We start from the raw sequence: 18529 nt of genomic DNA, 5'->3' as shown, positions 1-18529 counted from the left end.
CTCCTCCTGTATAATAATAATACCAGACAGGACACCACAGTCTGCTCCTCCTGTATAATAATAATACCAGACAGGACACCACAGTCTGCTCCTCCTGTATAATAATACCAGACAGGACACCACAGTCTGCTCCTCCTGTATAATAATAATAACAGACAGAACACCACAGTCTGCTCCTCCTGTATAATAATAACAGACAGGACACCACAGTCTGCTTCTCCTGTATAATAATAATAACAGACAGGACACCACAGTCTGCTTCTCCTGTATAATAACAGACGGGAGAACACAGTCTGCTCCTCCTGTATAATAATAATACCAGACAGGACACCACAGTCTGCTCCTCCTGTATAATAATAACAACAGACAGGACACCACAGTCTGCTCCTCCTGTATAATAATAATAACAGACAAGACACCACAGTCTGCTCCTCCTGTATAATAATAACAGACAGGACACCACAGTCTGCTCCTCCTGTATAATAAGAACAGACACGACACCACAGTCTGCTTCTCCTGTATAATAATAACAACAGACAGAACACCACAGTCTGCTCCTCCTGTATAATAATAACAGACGGGACACCACAGTCTGCTCCTCCTGTATAATAATAATACCAGACAGGACACCACAGTCTGCTCCTCCTGTATAATAACAACAACAGACAGGACACCACAGTCTGCTCCTCCTGTATAATAATAACAACAGACAGGACACCACAGTCTGCTCCTCCTGTATAATAATAATAACAGACAAGACACCACAGTCTGCTCCTCCTGTATAATAAGAACAGACAGGACACCACAGTCTGCTCCTCCTGTATAATAATAATAATAACAACAACAGACAGGACACCACAGTCTGCTCCTCCTGTATAATACCAGACAGGACACCACAGTCTGCTCCCCCTGTATAATAATAATACCAGACAGGACACCACAGTCTGCTCCTCCTATATAATAATAACAGACAGGACACCACAGTCTGCTCCTCCTGTATAATAATAATAATAATAACAGACAGGACACCACAGTCTGCTCCTCCTGTATAATAATAATAATAACAGACAGGACACCACAGTCTGCTCCTCCTGTATAATAATAATAACAGACAGGACACCACAGTCTGCTCCTCCTGTATAATAATAATAACAGACAGGACACCACAGTCTGCTCCTCCTGTATAATAATAATAACAGACAGGAAACCACAGTCTGCTCCTCCTGTATAATAACAGACAGGACACCACACTCTGCTCCTCCAGTATAATAATAACAGACAGGACACCACAGTCTGCTCCTCCTGTATAATAATAATAACAGACAGGACACCACAGTCTGCTCCTCCTGTATAATAATAACAGACAGGACACCACAGTCTGCTCCTCCTGTATAATAATAACAGACAGGACACCACAGTCTGCTCCTCCTGTATAATAATAACAGACAGGACACCACAGTCTGCTCCTCCTGTATAATAATAATAACAGACAGGAAACCACAGTCTGCTCCTCCAGTATAATAATAACAGACAGGACACCACAGTCTGCTCTTCCTGTATAATAATAATAACAGACAGGACACCACAGTCTGCTCCTCCTGTATAATAATAACAACAGACAGGACACCACAGTCTGCTCCTCCTGTATAATAATAACAACAGACAGGACACCACAGTCTGCTCCTCCTGTATAATAATAATAACAGACAGGACACCACAGTCTGCTCCTCCTGTATAATAATAATAACAGACAGGACACCACAGTCTGCTCCTCCTGTATAATAACAGACAGGACACCACAGTCTGCTCCTCCTGTATAATAATAATAACAGACAGGACACCACAGTCTGCTCCTCCTGTATAATAATAATAACAGACAGGACACCACAGTCTGCTCCTCCTGTATAATAATAATAACAGACAGGACACCACAGTCTGCTCCTACTGTATAATAATAATAACAGACAGGACACCACAGTCTGCTCCTCCTGTAGAATAATAATAACAGACAGGACACTACAGTCTGCTCCTCCTGTATAATAATAACAGACAGGACACCACAGTCTGCTCCTCCTGTATAATAATAACAACAGACAGGACACCACAGTCTGCTCCTCCTGTATAATAATAACAACAGACAGGACACCACAGTCTGCTCCTCCTGTATAATAATAATAACAGACAGGACACCACAGTCTGCTCCTCCTGTATAATAATAATACCAGACAGGACACCACAGTCTGCTCCTCCTGTATAATAATAATACCAGACAGGACACCACAGTCTGCTCCTCCTGTATAATAATAATAACAGACAGGACACCACAGTCTGCTCCTCCTGTATAATAATAATAACAGACAGGACACCACAGTCTGCTCCTCCTGTATAATAATAATAACAGACAGGACACCACAGTCTGCTCCTCCTGTACAATAATAATAACAGACAGGACACCACAGTCTGCTCCTCCTGTATAATAATAACAACAGACAGGACACCACAGTCTGCTCCTCCTGTATAATAATAATAACAGACAGGACACCACAGTCTGCTCCTCCTGTATAATAATAATAACAGACAGGACACCACAGTCTGCTCCTCCTGTATAATAATAATAACAGACAGGACACCACAGTCTGCTCCTCCTGTATAATACCAGACAGGACACCACAGTCTGCTCCTCCTGTATAATAATAATACCAGACAGGACACCACAGTCTGCTCCTCCTGTATAATAATAATACCAGACAGGACACCACAGTCTGCTCCTCCTGTATAATAATAATAACAGACAGGACACCACAGTCTGCTCCTCCTGTATAATAATACCAGACAGGACACCACAGTCTGCTCCTCCTGTATAATAATAATAACAGACAGGACACCACAGTCTGCTCCTCCTGTATAATAATAACAGACAGGACACCACAGTCTGCTCCTCCTGTATAATAATAACAGACAGGACACTACAGTCTGCTCCTCCTGTATAATAATAATAACAGACAGGACACCACAGTCTGCTCCTCCTGTATAATAATAATACCAGACAGGACACTACAGTCTGCTCCTCCTCTATAATAACAGACAAGACACCACAGTCTGCTCCTCCTGTATAATAACAGACAGGAAACCACAGTCTGCTCCTCCTGTATAATAACAGACAGGACACCACAGTCTGCTCCTCCTGTATAATAATAACAGACAGGACACTACAGTCTGCTCCTCCTGTATAATAATAATAACAGACAGGACACCACAGTCTGCTCCTCCTGTATAATAATAATACCAGACAGGACACTACAGTCTGCTCCTCCTGTATAATAACAGACAAGACACCACAGTCTGCTCCTCCTGTATAATAACAGACAGGAAACCACAGTCTGCTCCTCCTGTATAATAATAATAACAGACAGGACACCACAGTCTGCTCCTCCTGTATAATAATAATAACAGACAGGACACCACAGTCTGCTCCTCCTGTATAATAATAATAACAGACAGGACACCACAGTCTGCTCCTCCTGTATAATAATAACAGACAGGACACCACAGTCTGCTCCTCCTGTATAACATCCCCAGGTCACCTCCTGCTGTATTCCTAGAAGACATGGCACGCTAGGATTAAATCATTACCTCTGAGATGAAGGTTTCCTCACAACTCCACTATGGCTGTAACAGCTCAGTCAGATGCTGACACCGTGCAGTATTATGGGAAATGTAGTCCAAAGAACGTTGCACGACTCGGCTCTTCTAAAAGACTTAGACCGGAAGTGGCGTCGGTGACTGAGAGCCGACATTGATAGCACTGGCAGCTGCCCTAAAGTGTGCTCTGTCAAGAGGAGGCCGACAGCATTACAGCTGCTATTTTTTACCACTGTGCCCCTAGTGGGCATATCCGGAATAGAATTAGTACTGACAACGTGCTGGAACAAGTTCTAGAAATAAGGCTGAGAAAATGAGAAAAAAAGCAGGCTCTGTTGAAAGAAACAAAGCCACACTGATGTGCATGTAGAAATATACCCAGCAAAGTGTTAAAATTAAGCTGCATTCTCCTCACGTTTTGGCTGCGGCCGCTTTCAGTGGGCACTTTTGTCACTTGCTCCATTCATACAGTCTCGAGCTTACATTTGGAAAAATCTATGCTTGTTTCAGAAAGGGAAAAATGTGTGTACTGAAGGCTGGAAAGGTACAGAGGCCGAGCCATGACTGACAATGTCGGGAAGAAACTGTATTGGAGATGTCGGTGTGGCAGCCAGTGACATCGTATCGCTGCAGCTGCCCTCTTCTGCCCAATGGCTGCAGGGCTCACGTGACATAACAATGTCACCCAACCTCTGGAGAAACGGCGCCAACAGCACTGGAACATTGCCGAAACGGCAGGTGAGTAGGGCCATGTGCACACGGTCCGTATTTTACCTCAGTATTTGTAAGCCAAAACCAGCAGTGGGTGATAAATACAGAAATGGTGACGGATTTCTATTAGGCTGTGCGCACATGCTGCGGATTCTGCTGCGGATCCGCAGAGGATTTGGCCGCAGTGTACAGTACCATAATATCCTATGGATATTAAAATCCGCAGTGCAGACGGTGCGGATTTTTCCGCGCGGTTTTCCTGCGGTTTCAAAACCGCAGAAAGAATTGACATGTCAATTCTTTCTGCGGATTCCGCTGCGGTTCACCATCTCCTCCATTGTGGAGGTGATAAACCGCAGGCTAATCCGCAGATAAACCGCAGGTCTTTTGACCTGCTGATTTACCTGCGGATTTTACAAAATCCGCACGGCCAAATCCGCAGAGCAATCCGCAGCGTGTGCACGTACCCTGATACTTTTCCTTTGACTGTTCCACTCCTGATTTTGGCTTACAGATCCTGAGGTGAAATACTGACCAAATACTGAACATGTGAACGTGGACTAATATTATTTTTATTTTATTAGGGGACTGTGTTCAACTGAGGTTGTGGGTTGTACTAATCAATCACCTAGGTACACACGTGGTCAAAATTGTTGGTATCCCTCCTTTAATGACAGAAAAACCCACAATGGTCACAGAAATAACTTGAATCGGACAAAAGTAATAAATCAAAAATCTACGAAAATGAACAAATGAAAGTCAGACATTGCTTTTCAACCATGGTTCCACAGAATTTAAAAAAAAAATAAATAAAACTCATGAAATAGGACTGGGCAGAAATGATGGTATCCCTGAAAATAATAATAATTATTATTATTTATTATTATAGCGCCATTTATTCCATGGCACTTTACATGTGAGGAGGGACATAGAATCATAGAATCGTAGAGTTGGAGGGGACCTCCTGGGCCATCTGGTCCAACCCCCTGCTCAAAGCAGGATTCGCTAAATCATCCCAGTCATCCCAGGGACATACATAATACATACACGTACAGTAATCTTAAACAATACAAGTCACGACTGGTAGAGGATGAGAGAGGACCCTTCCCGCGAGGGCTCACAATCTACAAAGGGATGGGTGAGGATACAGTAGGCGAAGGTAGAGCGGGTCGTGCAGCGGTTTGGTGGATGGGTGGTTACTGCTGGTTGTAGGCTTGTCAGAAGAGGTAGGTCTTCAGGTTCTTTTTGAAGGTTTCCATGGTAGGCGAGAGTCTGATATGTTGTGGTAGAGAGTTACAGAGTAGGGGGGATGCGCGGGAGAAGTCTTGTATGCGATTGTGGGAAGAGGAGATAAGAGGGGAGTACAGAAGGAGATCTTGTGAGGATCGGAGGTTTCGTGCAGGTAAGTACCGAGAGACGAGGTCACAGATGTATGGAGGACTCAGGTTGTGGATAGATTTGTATGTCATGGTTAGGACAAATAATGTGACAAAAGAGACATGTTACATCAAGATGTGTCCACTAATTACCATCACAGGTGTCTACAATCTTGGAATCAGTGAGTGGGCCTGTATAGAGGGCTACAGATACTCACTGTGCTGTTTGGTGACATGTTGTGTATCACCCTCAACATGGACCAGAGGAAGCGAAGGAAAGAGTTGTCTCAGGAGATTAGAAAGAAAATTATAGACAAACATGTTAAAGGTAATAGTTATAAGACCATCTCCAAGCAGCTTCATGTTCCTGTGACTACAGTTGCACATAATATTCAGAAATGTAAGCTCCATGGGACGGTAGCCAACCTCCCTGGACGTGGCTGCAGAAGGAAAATTGATGACAAATCAAAGAGACGAATAATACGAATGGTAACAAAAGAGCCCAGCAAAAATTCTACACAGATTAAAGGTGAACTTCAAGCTCAAGGAACATCAGTCTCAGATCGCACCATCCGTCATTGTACGAGACAAAGTTGACTTCATTGGAGACAACCAAGGAGGACACCGTTGTTGAAAAAAAAAATCATAAAAAAGCCAGACTGGAATTTGCCAAACTACATGTTGACAAGCCACAAAGCCTCTGGGAGAATGTACTTTGGACAGATGAGACAAAAATGGAACTTTTTGGTAAGGCACCTCAGCTGTATGTTCACAGACAGAAAAACGAAACATGTGAGGAAAAGAACACTGTCCCTACTGGGAAACATGAAGGAGGCTCTGTTATGTTCTGGGGCTGCTTTGCTGCATCTGGCATGGTGTCTAGAACCTGTGCAGGGTACAATTAAATCTCAAGACTATCAAGGGATTCTAGAGAGAAATGTGCTACCCAGTGTCAGAAAGCTTAGTCTCAGTTGTAGATCATGGGTCTTGCAACAGGATAATGACCAAAAACACACAGCTAAAAACACCCAAGAATGGCAAAGGAGAAAACATTGGACTATTCTGAAGTGGCCTTCTATGAGCCCTGACCTAAATCCTATTGAGCATCTTTGGAAAGAGCTAAAACATGCCATCTGGAAAAGGCAACCTTCAAACATGAGACAACTGGAGCAGTTTGCTCTTGAGGAGTGGGCCAAAATTCCTGTTGAGAGGTGCAGAAGTCTTATTGACAGTTACAGGAATCGTTTGATTGCAGTGATTGCCTCTAAAGGTTGTGCAACAAAATATTAAGTTAAGGGTAACATCATTTCTGTCCAGGCCTATTTCATATGTTTTATTTTTTTAAACATTCTGTGGAAGCATGGTTGAAAAGCAATGTCTGACTTTTATTTGTTCATTTTCATAGATTTTTGATTTATTATTACTTTTGTCAGATTCAAGTTAAATCTGTGACCATTGTGGGTTTTTCTGTCATTAAAAGAGGGGTATCAACAATTTTGACCGAGTGTGTAGGTTAACAATGCAACTATTTTTATTCCTTACATCCATGGTCTTGCAGCAATTTAGGTGGTCACAATGCAATGTCCCCAGTCCAACAGATCCCATCCTGGATCCGATAGTTCCACTGCCCCCGTACCAGGCGATACCCACTGTCTCCTAACTTTTGGTTGTCCCACAACTTTTGTATCTCCCTCCAGTATAGGCTGTAGTCACAATCCATGCTCCAGGCCACGACAATAGCACGTCTCCTGCTCAAGCTGGCAACAGTCCTTAAGATAGTTCCTCACATCCAGACAATAGATATCATGTATCAAGCTCCAGCCAGCAAGCGATCTCCAATTTCCATAGGCCATCCATACAGGGGCACCAGGACCTCACCAACAGATAATTGCCCCTCTGTGTCACTGCAACAACTGCCTCACTGAACATGTGGCCTATTGTTCTCACCAGGGAGCGGCCCCCTGGATGGGTAGAAGTGCTCACACCCTCCACCATAACCCCTTACTGACATCGGGCATATATTTACGCCGATGTCGGTATCCCTCCCTTTGATGTGGGCTCCGGCGGTGAGCCCACAATTTTCCCGGAACATGTCAGCTGTTTTGAACAACTGACATGTGCCCGCAATAGCAGTGGGTGGAATTGCAATCTACCAGTGGCTATTAACTAGTTAAATGCCGCTGTCAAACGCTGACAGCGGCATTTAAATGGCGCTTCCGGCCATTGGGCCAGAAATACACACACCGGTGACCCGCGTCACGTGATCGCAGGTCACCGGTGTGTCAGCATGACAACGCGAGGTATTCTGGAGACCTCCATGGATGTCAGTGCTGGATTACTATGAGCGCCACCCAGTGGTCGGCACTCATAGCAAGTCAGAAATTCAGCTACATAGAGGCGATCTCTATGTAGCAGAGCCTATCGAGTTGTGCCAGCTTCTAATCTCCTATGGAGACTATTGAAGCATGGCAAAAGTGAAAAAAATATTTTTAAAAATGTAAAAAAAATGAAAAAAAGAAAAGTTCAAATTACCCCCCTTTCACCCCATTCAAAATAAAACAATAAATATAAAATCAAACATACACGTGTTTGGCATCGTTATGTTCAGAATTGCCCAAACTATCAATGAAAAAAAAAAAAGAATTAACATGATCGCTAAACTTCGTAGCTAGAAAAAAGTCAAAACGCCAGAATTACGTTTTTCAGTCACTGCGACATTGCGTTAAAATGCAATAACGAGCAATCAAAAGATCGTATCTGCACCAAAATGGTATCAATAAAAACGTCAGCTCAGCATGCAAAAAATAGGTCCTCACCCAACCCGGGATCATGAAAAATGAAGACACTATAGGCATCAGAAAATGGTGCAGTTTTTTTTTTTTTTTCTTCACCATTTAGATAAAAAAGAACCTAGACATGTTTGGTGCCTATGAAATCGTAATGACTGGATAATCATAATGGCAGATTAGTTTTAGCATTTAGTGAACCTAGCAAAAAAAAAGCCAAACAAAAAACAAGTGTAAAATTGCACTTTTTTTGCAACTTCACCGCATTTGGAATTTGTTTCCCGTTTTCTACTACATGGCATGGTAAAACCAATGGTGTCATTCAAAAGTACAACTCGTCCTGCAAAAAATAAGCCCTCACATGGAAATATTGACAAAAAAACAAAAAAAGTTATGGCTCTGGGAAGGAGGGATGCAAAAAATGAAAATGCAAAACCGAAAAATGCTCCAGGGGTTAAGGGGTTAAACATTTTATTTAAGCTTAAAGAATGAACAATGTTCCAGAAGCCACATCTGCAGCCTGTCTGCAGGGTTGTGTATTAGGGATGCCCCTGCAGAGAGGCACAAAGACATACATGCCCCCATCAGAGATGGAAAACATTTATAGGTGCGTCAAAATTGCAAAAAATTCTACAATTGAATTTTTTTAAATGTTATTTCCTATGTTCACTACACTGTAAAACTGAGTTGGTGATAAGATTCTCTAGGTCACTACGGTTTTGAAGATACCAAACATGTAAAGTTTTATTTTTTTATTTAAATGTTGAAAAAAAATGTGGAAAATTGTAAAAAAAAAAATGTATTTTTTTGCTTGTGTCGCCATTTTTCAAGATCCATAAAGTTTTCAATTTTAGGAATATGGGGCTATGAGAGGGCTTATTTTCCCACACTGAGCTGGCGTTGAAACTGACACCATTTTGGAGTAGATACAATGTTTTGATCGCCTCTTATTTCAATGTTGCAGTGGCCAAAAAAATCGTAATTCTGGCATTTCACTTCCTTCCTCATTATATCGTTTACTGATCGAAATCATTTATTTTATATGTGTAGGTTTTTTTGTTTATCTTTTATTTTTAATGAGTCAACAGGGGAGTAATTTGAACTTGGGTATTTTTTTTCATATCTTTTAAAACTTTTTTCACTTAGTCAACTTGAAACTACGATCGTCTGATCACTTGTGCTATATATAGAAGTACATCAGCACTGCTATGTACTTCTATATCACAATATATAATCACAATCTCCTCTGAATGCCAGTAAAACACTGGCTTTCACAGGAGAATAGTCATGAAGAGCACAAAGGCCTTCAGCAGACCTCTAGCTGTCATGGAAACTTATCGGTCATCAGCGCGCTGCGATTACGTCAAGGACGCGTCAATGGGAGCGTGGAATGACATGCCCCCCTACCGCTGCATGTTAAAGCTGCTCTTAGAGATTGACAGCGGTATTCAACAGGTTAACAGCTGCAGGTAGAGCTCCACTCCATCCCTGGCTGTTAGCGGCCGATGATGGCCGGAGTCACACTTGCAAGAAACTCGCACAAGTCTGGCATCTCAATGCCCGGCACTGTTTTGAACAGCTGACATGTGCCCGGAACAGCCACAGGTGTTTTTAAAAATATTTAAAAAAAATTTTTTAAAAATCTAAAAGTTCAAATCACCCCCCTTTTGCACCATTCAAAATAAAACAATAAAGAAAAATCAAACATACACATATTTGGTATCCCGAGTTCAGAATCCCCTGATCCATCAACATAAAAAAAGAATTAACCGGATCGCTAAACAGTGTAACGAGAAAAAAATAAAAACACCAGAATTACGCTTATTTGGTCGCCGCAACATTAAATTAAAATGCAATAACGTGATCAAAAGATTTTATCTGCACCAAAATGGTGTCATTAAAATCGACAGCTTGGCACATAAAAAAATAAGCCCTCACTTAATCCAAGATCACGAAAAATGGAGACGCTACGGATCTTGGAAAATAACGCAATTTTTTCTTTTTTAACAAACTTTGGATTTTTTTTTTCACCACTCTAATAAATATGAACCTACACATGTTTGGTGTCTATAAACTTGTAATAACCTGTAGAATCATAATGGCAGGTCAGTTTTAGCATTTGATGAACATGGTAAAAAAAAAAATCCAAAAAGCAGTTGTGGAATTGCACTTTTTTTGCAATTTCACCGCACTTGGAATTTTTTCCCCGCTTTTGAGTACACGATATGGGAAAACCAATGATGTCGTGGCCCTATTGACGGAAAAATAAAAAAGTTATGGCTCTGGGAAGAAGGAGAGCGAAAAACAAACGCAAAAACGAAAAGGGCTCCATCATGAAGGGGTTAAAGAGACAGTGTTCCCGTGTCTACCTCTGTTTACAGCTGAGTGAGACGATTTACCATAACAAAAAAGTGTTGGGACTTTGGACGCTAACCAGGTCCCTTGAACTAGGGGCGTCCTAGTCTATCCCTGTCCCCTCAATGGCGGATCTTAATAGGGGCGGTCGCCCCGGGCCCAAGGTTTTTTGGGGGCCCAGGGGCAGGGGCGGGCTGGGCCGGGTGGCAGAGAGGCAAATGCCCCCCGGACCGCTCCCCCAGCACCTGTACAGGGCCGGCCGTGGCCTGTGCTGTGACGCCGCCGGCAGCAGACAGCCGCCCGCGTCACATTCTATGAGGGGCCGGGAGCTGTGCACGGCCGTCACCTTGACGGCTGCTCAGCTCCGGCTCCCTCCGGCTGTACTTCCGGGTCAGATGTCGGGCGTGCGCGATGACGTCATCGTGCACGCGCCGACATGTCCCGGAGGATGCTGAAAGCAGAGGCGCTGCTGGGGAGCGAGCCGGCTGTGAGGTAAGTATGGGGAACTTTTTTTATTTTTTTTTATTTATAAAATGAATTAAATGGGGGAGGGGGTGAGTGGGGGCTGTACACAATGAAGGGGGGGTGACTGGGGCCTGTATATGATGAAGGGGGGGTGACTGGGGCCTGTATATGATGAAGGGGGGTGACTGGGGCCTGTATATGATGAAGGGGGGGTGACTGGGGGCTGTATATGATGAAGGGGGGGTGACTGGGGGCTGTATATGATGAAGGGGGGTGACTGGGGGCTGTATATGATGAAGGGGGGTGACTGGGGGCTGTATATGATGAAGGGGTTGACTGGGGGCTGTATATGATGAAGGGGGGGTGACTGGGGGCTGTATATGATGAAGGGGGGGTGACTGGGGCCTGTATATGATGAAGGGGGGGTGACTGGGGGCTGTATATGATGACGGGGGGTGACTGGGGGCTGTATATGATGACGGGGGGTGACTGGGGCCTGTATATGATGAAGGGGGGTGACTGGGGGCTGTATATGACGGGGGGGTGACTGGGGGCTGTATATGATGACGGGGGGGTGACTGGGGGCTGTATATGATGACGGGGGTGACTGGGGGCTGTATATGATGAAGGGGGTGACTGGGGTTGTACAGGATGAAGGGGGTGAGTGGGGGCTTCACAGGATGAAGGGGGGATGAGTGGAGGCTTCACATGATGAAGGGGTGAGTGGGGCTGCATATGATGAAGGGGGGGTGAGTGGGGCTGCATATGATGAAAGGGGGGTTGAGTGGGGCTGCACATGATGAAGTGAGGGATAAGTGGGGCTGCACATGATGAAGTGGGGGATAAGGGGGACTGCACATGATGAATTAAGGGGTAAGTGGGACTGCACATGATGAATTAAGGGGTAAGTGGGACTGCACATGATGAATTAAGGGGTAAGTGGGACTGCACATGATGAATTGGGGGTAAGGGGAACTGCACATGATGAATTAAGGGGTAAGTGGGACTGAACATGATGAATTGGGGGTAAGAGGGACTGCACATGATGAATTGGGGGTAAGGGGGACTGCACATGATGAATTGGGGGTAAGGGGGACTGCACATGATGAATTGGGGGTAAGGGGCACTGCACATGAAGTGGGGGTAAGGGGGACTGCACATGATGTGGGGGTAAAATTAACTGCACATGATGATGGGGGAGTGGGGCTGCACATGAAGTTGGGGGGGAAGGGGACTGCACATGATGAAATGGAAGGGGGGATAAGGGGCTGCAAATGATGAAGCGGCACTGCAGATGAAGTGAGTGGGTGATAGGGGACTGCAATGGATGAAGTAAGGGGACTTCAAATTAAAGTGGGGACATTAAAGTGGATCCCCTATGGCCAGGATCACGTTGGGCGATTTTGTGCGTATTGGCCGTAGGCCTACAGCTTATGTGCAACGTCTTTTTAGGCCATGTCCACACGTGGTGGAATGGTGGCGGGTTTTCCGTATGGACCCGCAGCAAACCAAGTGCTGCGGTCCGTACGGCTGTCAATTCCCGCACGGGGACCGCAGCGCTCAGGTGGGAAGGGGGGTACAGGGGCCCAGGTTTTATGAACAGCCCCGGGCCCATAGTCCACTTAATCCGCCACTGTGTCCCCTAGAATGCTCCTGAAGGTGAAGACACTGGGTTCACGTGCCTTGCTATGCTTCTATATCTACCCTGCTCCTCTCCCCCACCTAGGGTAGTTGGAAGCTGAAGTGTATAGGAACACACAAACCTGACAAACAAGGGAATACGGACAGGGATAAACAGGAATACCAACCACGCAAAATGCACACACCAAACAACAGAGTGGGACACAGGGGAGTTAAAGGAAGGAAAAACCAAATAGGAGAGGATGAAGATGTGCACACAGACAAAACTTCAAGCAACAATCTCCTGAAAAATCTCCAATCACCAACTTCAACTACGAACAACACCTCCAACTCCAAACCAGGCAGTAAGAACTAACTCTGGCAATCCCTAGGTGCCAGAGGCGAGCATATACAGTTGTGCTCAAAAGTTTACACACCCCAGTAGGATTTTTGTTTCCTTGGCCTTTTTTTTTTTATAGAGAATATGAATGCTAACACCAAAACTTTTCTCCACTCATGGTTAGTGGTTGGGTGAAGCCACTTATTGTCAAACTACTGTTTTTTCTCTTTTTACATCATAATGACAACCCAAAACATCTAAATGACCCTGATCAAAAGTTCACATACCCCATTTCTTAATACCGTGTATTGCCCCCTCTAACATCAATGACAGCTTGAAGTCTTTTGTGGTAGTTGTGGATGAGGTTCTTTATTTTCTCAGATGGTAAAGCAGTCCACTCTTCTTGGCAAAAAGCCTCCAGGTCCTGTAAATTCCTTGGCTGTCTAGCATGAACTGCGCGCTTGAGATCTCCCGACAGTGGCTCAATTAAATTTAGGGCAAGAGATTGAGATGGTCACTCCAGAAGCTTTACTTTGTTTTGCTGTAGCCAAAGACAGGTTGACTTGGCCTTGTGTTTTGGATCCTTGTCATGTTGGAACGTCCAAGTACGTCCCATGCGCAGCTTCAGGGCTGATGATTGCAAATTTGCCTCCAGTATTTGCTGATAATGTACTACATTCATCTTTCGTTCAACTTTGACCAAGTTTCCTGTGCCTTTGTAGCTCACACATCACCAAAACATCAGCGATCCACCTCCGTGTTTTACATTAAGAAATTAGTGACAGGCATTGATGTGCTATAGGGGTTCAGAGCAGAGATCATATATTATAAGTATCCCATAATAGGAAGAGGCAATCCTAAAAACATATACAGGTGCACCTCACAAAACTAGATTATCATCAAAAAGTTAATTTATTTCAGTTCTTCAATACAAAAAGTGAAACACAGATATATTTCAAGTGTTTATTTCTGTTAATGTTGATGATTATACTTTACAGCCAATGAAAACTCAAACGTCATTATCTCAGTAAATTAGAATACTTTATAACACCAGCTTACATAGTAACATAGTTAGCAAGGCCGAAGCAAGACATTTGTCCATGCAGTTCAGCCTATATTCTGTCAGAATAAATCCCCAGATCTACGTCCTTCTAAGGAACCTAACAATAACTGTAAGATACAATATTGTTACACTCCAGGAAGACATCCAGGCCTCTCTTGAACCCAGGGCCGGCGTTTGGACCAGGCAGATGCCTAGGGCCCCCACCTACAAAGGGGGCCCCCTGCATCTGCAGTCCATTTATGAAGTGCCCAGAGGGTGTACAGCAGTGAATAATGCTGTGCATTGCTCTGAAGTCTTGGAGTGTCTTTCGCAAAGCCCCTTGAGCCCCCCTGTCTCTTTCTCCCTGTAGTCAGGTTGAGAGTGAGGGGGAGCGGTCGATTACAGCACAGTGACAGCCGGGAAGATGCCTGAAGCTCTGTATGTCTCCTCCTGAGTCCTGATCATAGCTGCTCCTAGCACTACCCTCAGAATGGATATGCCTAAGTGACGCCACAGAACCTGGTAAGAGCAGCAATAACAGGTCAGAGCAGTGGCGTAGCAACTGTTTGTGGCGCCCGGGGCGGTCGAAAAATTTGCCGCCCCTTTGGTCGTTGATAATTCGGAAGCATCCGAAGAGCCCACACTACACTCAAAGATCTAATTTTTAGTCTGCTACTAACTCTGCTATTATTTCTAAATTTCTAGACTTTCAACTTCTTGCAGTTCTCTATATATATGTATGTATTAGCTTGATGATGCTGGATGAAGACCTAATGGCTTTTTTTAATAATAATTTTTAATAATGTGACAGAAAAAAACCCAGAAAGTACAAATTATTTTGGCGGACAGGGGGCGGACACTGACAGCTTGGGGTCCCTGTGCAAGAAATGTGTCCGGGCCCCCCTCCTTTTATGGCGTCAAAGCTACGTGTGTGTGTATATATATATATATATAGATAGATTATTGATATTATATATCCACACACACACATACAGGTATATATTACATAGTCTCCTTTATTATGTATATTGCTGTCCCATACACAGTGCCTTCTCTTGTTATGTACAGTTCCGTCCCTTACATATTGGATTATATAGAGCCCTGTTTTTTATTACATACCGTCCTGTCTTGTTAGCTGTATAATGCAATGATGGCTGATGGAGCATGGGAAAGCTTCCTTTCTAATGGAGGAGCTGATGGACTGGTCGTCTGGTCACCGGCTCCTCGATCAGCAGTCATTTTATATCTAACAAGAGAGGGGACCATGTAATAAAAGAGGGCGCTGTGAATAACAAAAATAACAAAAATACACTATGTAAGAGACAGCACTATACATAACAGCAGAGGAAGCTATATAATAAGGGACGGCACCATATATAACTAGAGAGGATGGTAGGTAATAAGGGGCGGTGTTATACATAATAAAAGAGGAAACTATGTAACTAAGGATGGTGTTATACAGAATTAGTGAGTACACTATATACTAAGGGACTGTGTTAGACATAATAAACGATAATGTCTTCCTCCACCTCCCCCTGTTCCTAAGGCCATTATAAGTCCCCCTTCCTCCCATCCCAATCCCCCACACCCCTCATTGTCCTCCTCCCCTCGCATCCAATTATTGTCCTCTCCCCCACCTCCATCATTTTCTTCTCCACCACTATCTTTGCTTTCTCCCCCACCACTCCCATCATTGCCCATTCCACCACCTCCATCATTTCCTCCTCCTCCACCACCCCCATTTATTGCCCTTTCCACCACCACCATCATTGCATTCTCACCCACCACCCCATCATTGCCCTCTCGACCATCACCCCATCATTGTCTTCTCCCCATCACTGCCTTCTCCATCACCCCATCACTGTGCCTTCTCCCCATCACTCCCATCATTGCCTGCTCCATCACCCCATCACTCCCATCATTGTCTGCTCCATCACCCCATCATTGCCTGCTCCATCACCCCCATCATTGCCTGCTCCATCACCCCATCACTGCCTTCTCCATCACCCCATCACTGCCTGCTCCATCACTCCCATAATTGTCTGCTCCATCACCCCCATCACTCCCCTCATTGCCTGCTCCATCACCCCATCATTGCCTGCTCCATCACCCCCATCATTGCCTGCTCCATCACCCTATCACTGCCTTCTCCATCACCCCATCACTGCCTGCTCCATCACCCCATCACTCCCCTCATTGCCTGCTCCATCACCCCATCATTGCCTGCTCCATCACCCCCATCATTGCCTGCTCCATCACCCCCATCACTCCCCTCATTGCCTGCTTCATCACCCCATCATTGCCTGCTCCATCACCCTATCACTGCCTTCTCCATCACCCCATCACTGCCTGCTCCATCACCCCCATCACTCCCCTCATTGCCTGCTCCATCACCCCATCACTGCCTGCTCCATTACCCCCATCATTGTCTGCTCCATCACCCCATAATTGCCTGCTCCATCACCCCATCATTGTCTGCTCCATCACTCCCCTCATTGCCTGCTCCATCACCCCATCATTGCCTGCTCCATCACCCCATCATTGCCTGCTCCATCACCCCCATCATTGCCTGCTCCATCACCCTATCATTGCCTGCTCCATCACTGCCTGCTCCATCACCCCATCATTGCATGCTCCATCACCCCATCATTGCCTGCTCCATCACCCCATCATTGTCTGCTCCATCACCCCATCATTGCCTTCTAGACCATCACTCCCCTCATTGCCTGCTCCATCACCCCATCACTGCCTGCTCCATCACCCCCATCATTGTCTGCTCCATCACCCCATAATTGCCTGCTCCATCACCCCATCATTGTCTGCTCCATCACTCCCCTCATTGCCTGCTCCATCACCCCATCATTGCCTGCTCCATCACCCCATCATTGCCTGCTCCATCACCCCCATCATTGCCTGCTCCATCACCCTATCATTGCCTGCTCCATCACTGCCTGCTCCATCACCCCATCATTGCATGCTCCATCACCCCATCATTGCCTGCTCCATCACCCCATCATTGTCTGCTCCATCACCCCATCATTGCCTTCTAGACCATCACTCCCATCATTGCCTGCTCCATCATACACACAGACATACACACACACAGACATACATACATACATACACACACACACACAAGACACCACCTCTCTCCTCTCACCTGTCCGCAGCATCGCCCGCGCTTCCTCCCTCACACAGCAGCGGCCGCTGAATGATGACGTCATTCAGCGGCGCTCCTCTGTGTGAAACAGGAAGCGCGGCCTCCGGGCAGGAAGCAGAACGGACCCTTGCCGCTCCGCTCCTGCTATTCACTCTTGCAGGCAGCGGAGCTGCCGTGATCGCATCGCTCCCTGCCCGCCGCTGCACTGCACTGCAGGGTGGAATTGCTGCTGCCGCGCCGCCCCCACACACATGCCGCCTGGGGCGGACCGCCCCCCCCACGCTACGCCAGTGGGTCAGAGTGCAGTGATTTACTCACTGTGGTCCCAGAGCTCTGTGCTGATTGCTGCAGGATCAGGATTCACAGCCACATACAGCAGCGATCAGCATCGGCTCTGACCAAAGTCACTAATACCGGACTCAAGTTAGTCTTTGAGTCCGGTGTCACTAATCCCTGCTTGTAATGTGACAGGGCGACCTCCTGTCACTACTGTCTGTATGACACAAGACAGGGATACTGTCTGCTGAATCAGGGGATTTATGATATAGAAATAAATGAATTCCCATGTGAAATAATAAGGGTAAACCATACACATATATACAGTACAGGTGTGCATTTCAATCAGCGTTTTTGGTGCATTTTTTTGCAGCCAAAGCCTCTCTCTTGGCAGTAAAAACACTGCTTTCAAAGCACCCATTTTTTAGGGTATGTGCAGACGATCCGGAAATGGCAGCACTTTGGACGCAGCGGACATGTGCTCCGTCCAAAGTGCTGCCATCTGTTGAACGCAGGTGATTCCGTGTGTGGTCACTGAACCGTGTGGAATCACCGCACCTAATACATCGTAGGGGTGAGATTTCTCTTGCGGAGACTCGCATCTATGCAAGATAAATTGACATGCTGCTGTCTGGAGAGTCGTTCTGCATGTCCGTCTCTGTGGGTGAGGTGCGGGCGTATGTGCACGCATAGTGGACATGGAATTTCTAGAAATCCCATCCACTGTGCTGTAACATCTGGCCGCTGCGGGTTGGA

The 18529-nt window shown here is 45.4% G+C and overlaps 1 protein-coding gene across 1 annotated transcript in view; it reads right to left on the bottom strand.

The window, feature by feature from the left end:
- Window positions 1-3790, bottom strand: part of LOC141100194 (uncharacterized) — a 65789-nt gene extending 61999 nt beyond the window's left edge. The window contains exon 1 of the mRNA XM_073588515.1: window positions 3634-3790. The gene's annotated coding sequence lies outside the window, so the exon portion shown is untranslated. The remainder of the gene's footprint in view (window positions 1-3633) is intronic.
- Window positions 3791-18529: the final 14739 nt, after the last annotated feature.

The sequence above is a fragment of the Dendrobates tinctorius genome, unplaced genomic scaffold (assembly GCF_039654945.1).
Source record: "Dendrobates tinctorius isolate UK_male_01 unplaced genomic scaffold, ASM3965494v1 ptg000103l, whole genome shotgun sequence".
NCBI classification, from domain to species: domain Eukaryota; kingdom Metazoa; phylum Chordata; class Amphibia; order Anura; family Dendrobatidae; genus Dendrobates; species Dendrobates tinctorius.
Note: the sequence above shows the minus strand (reverse complement) of the source record. Positions and strands in the feature narration are given on the sequence as shown.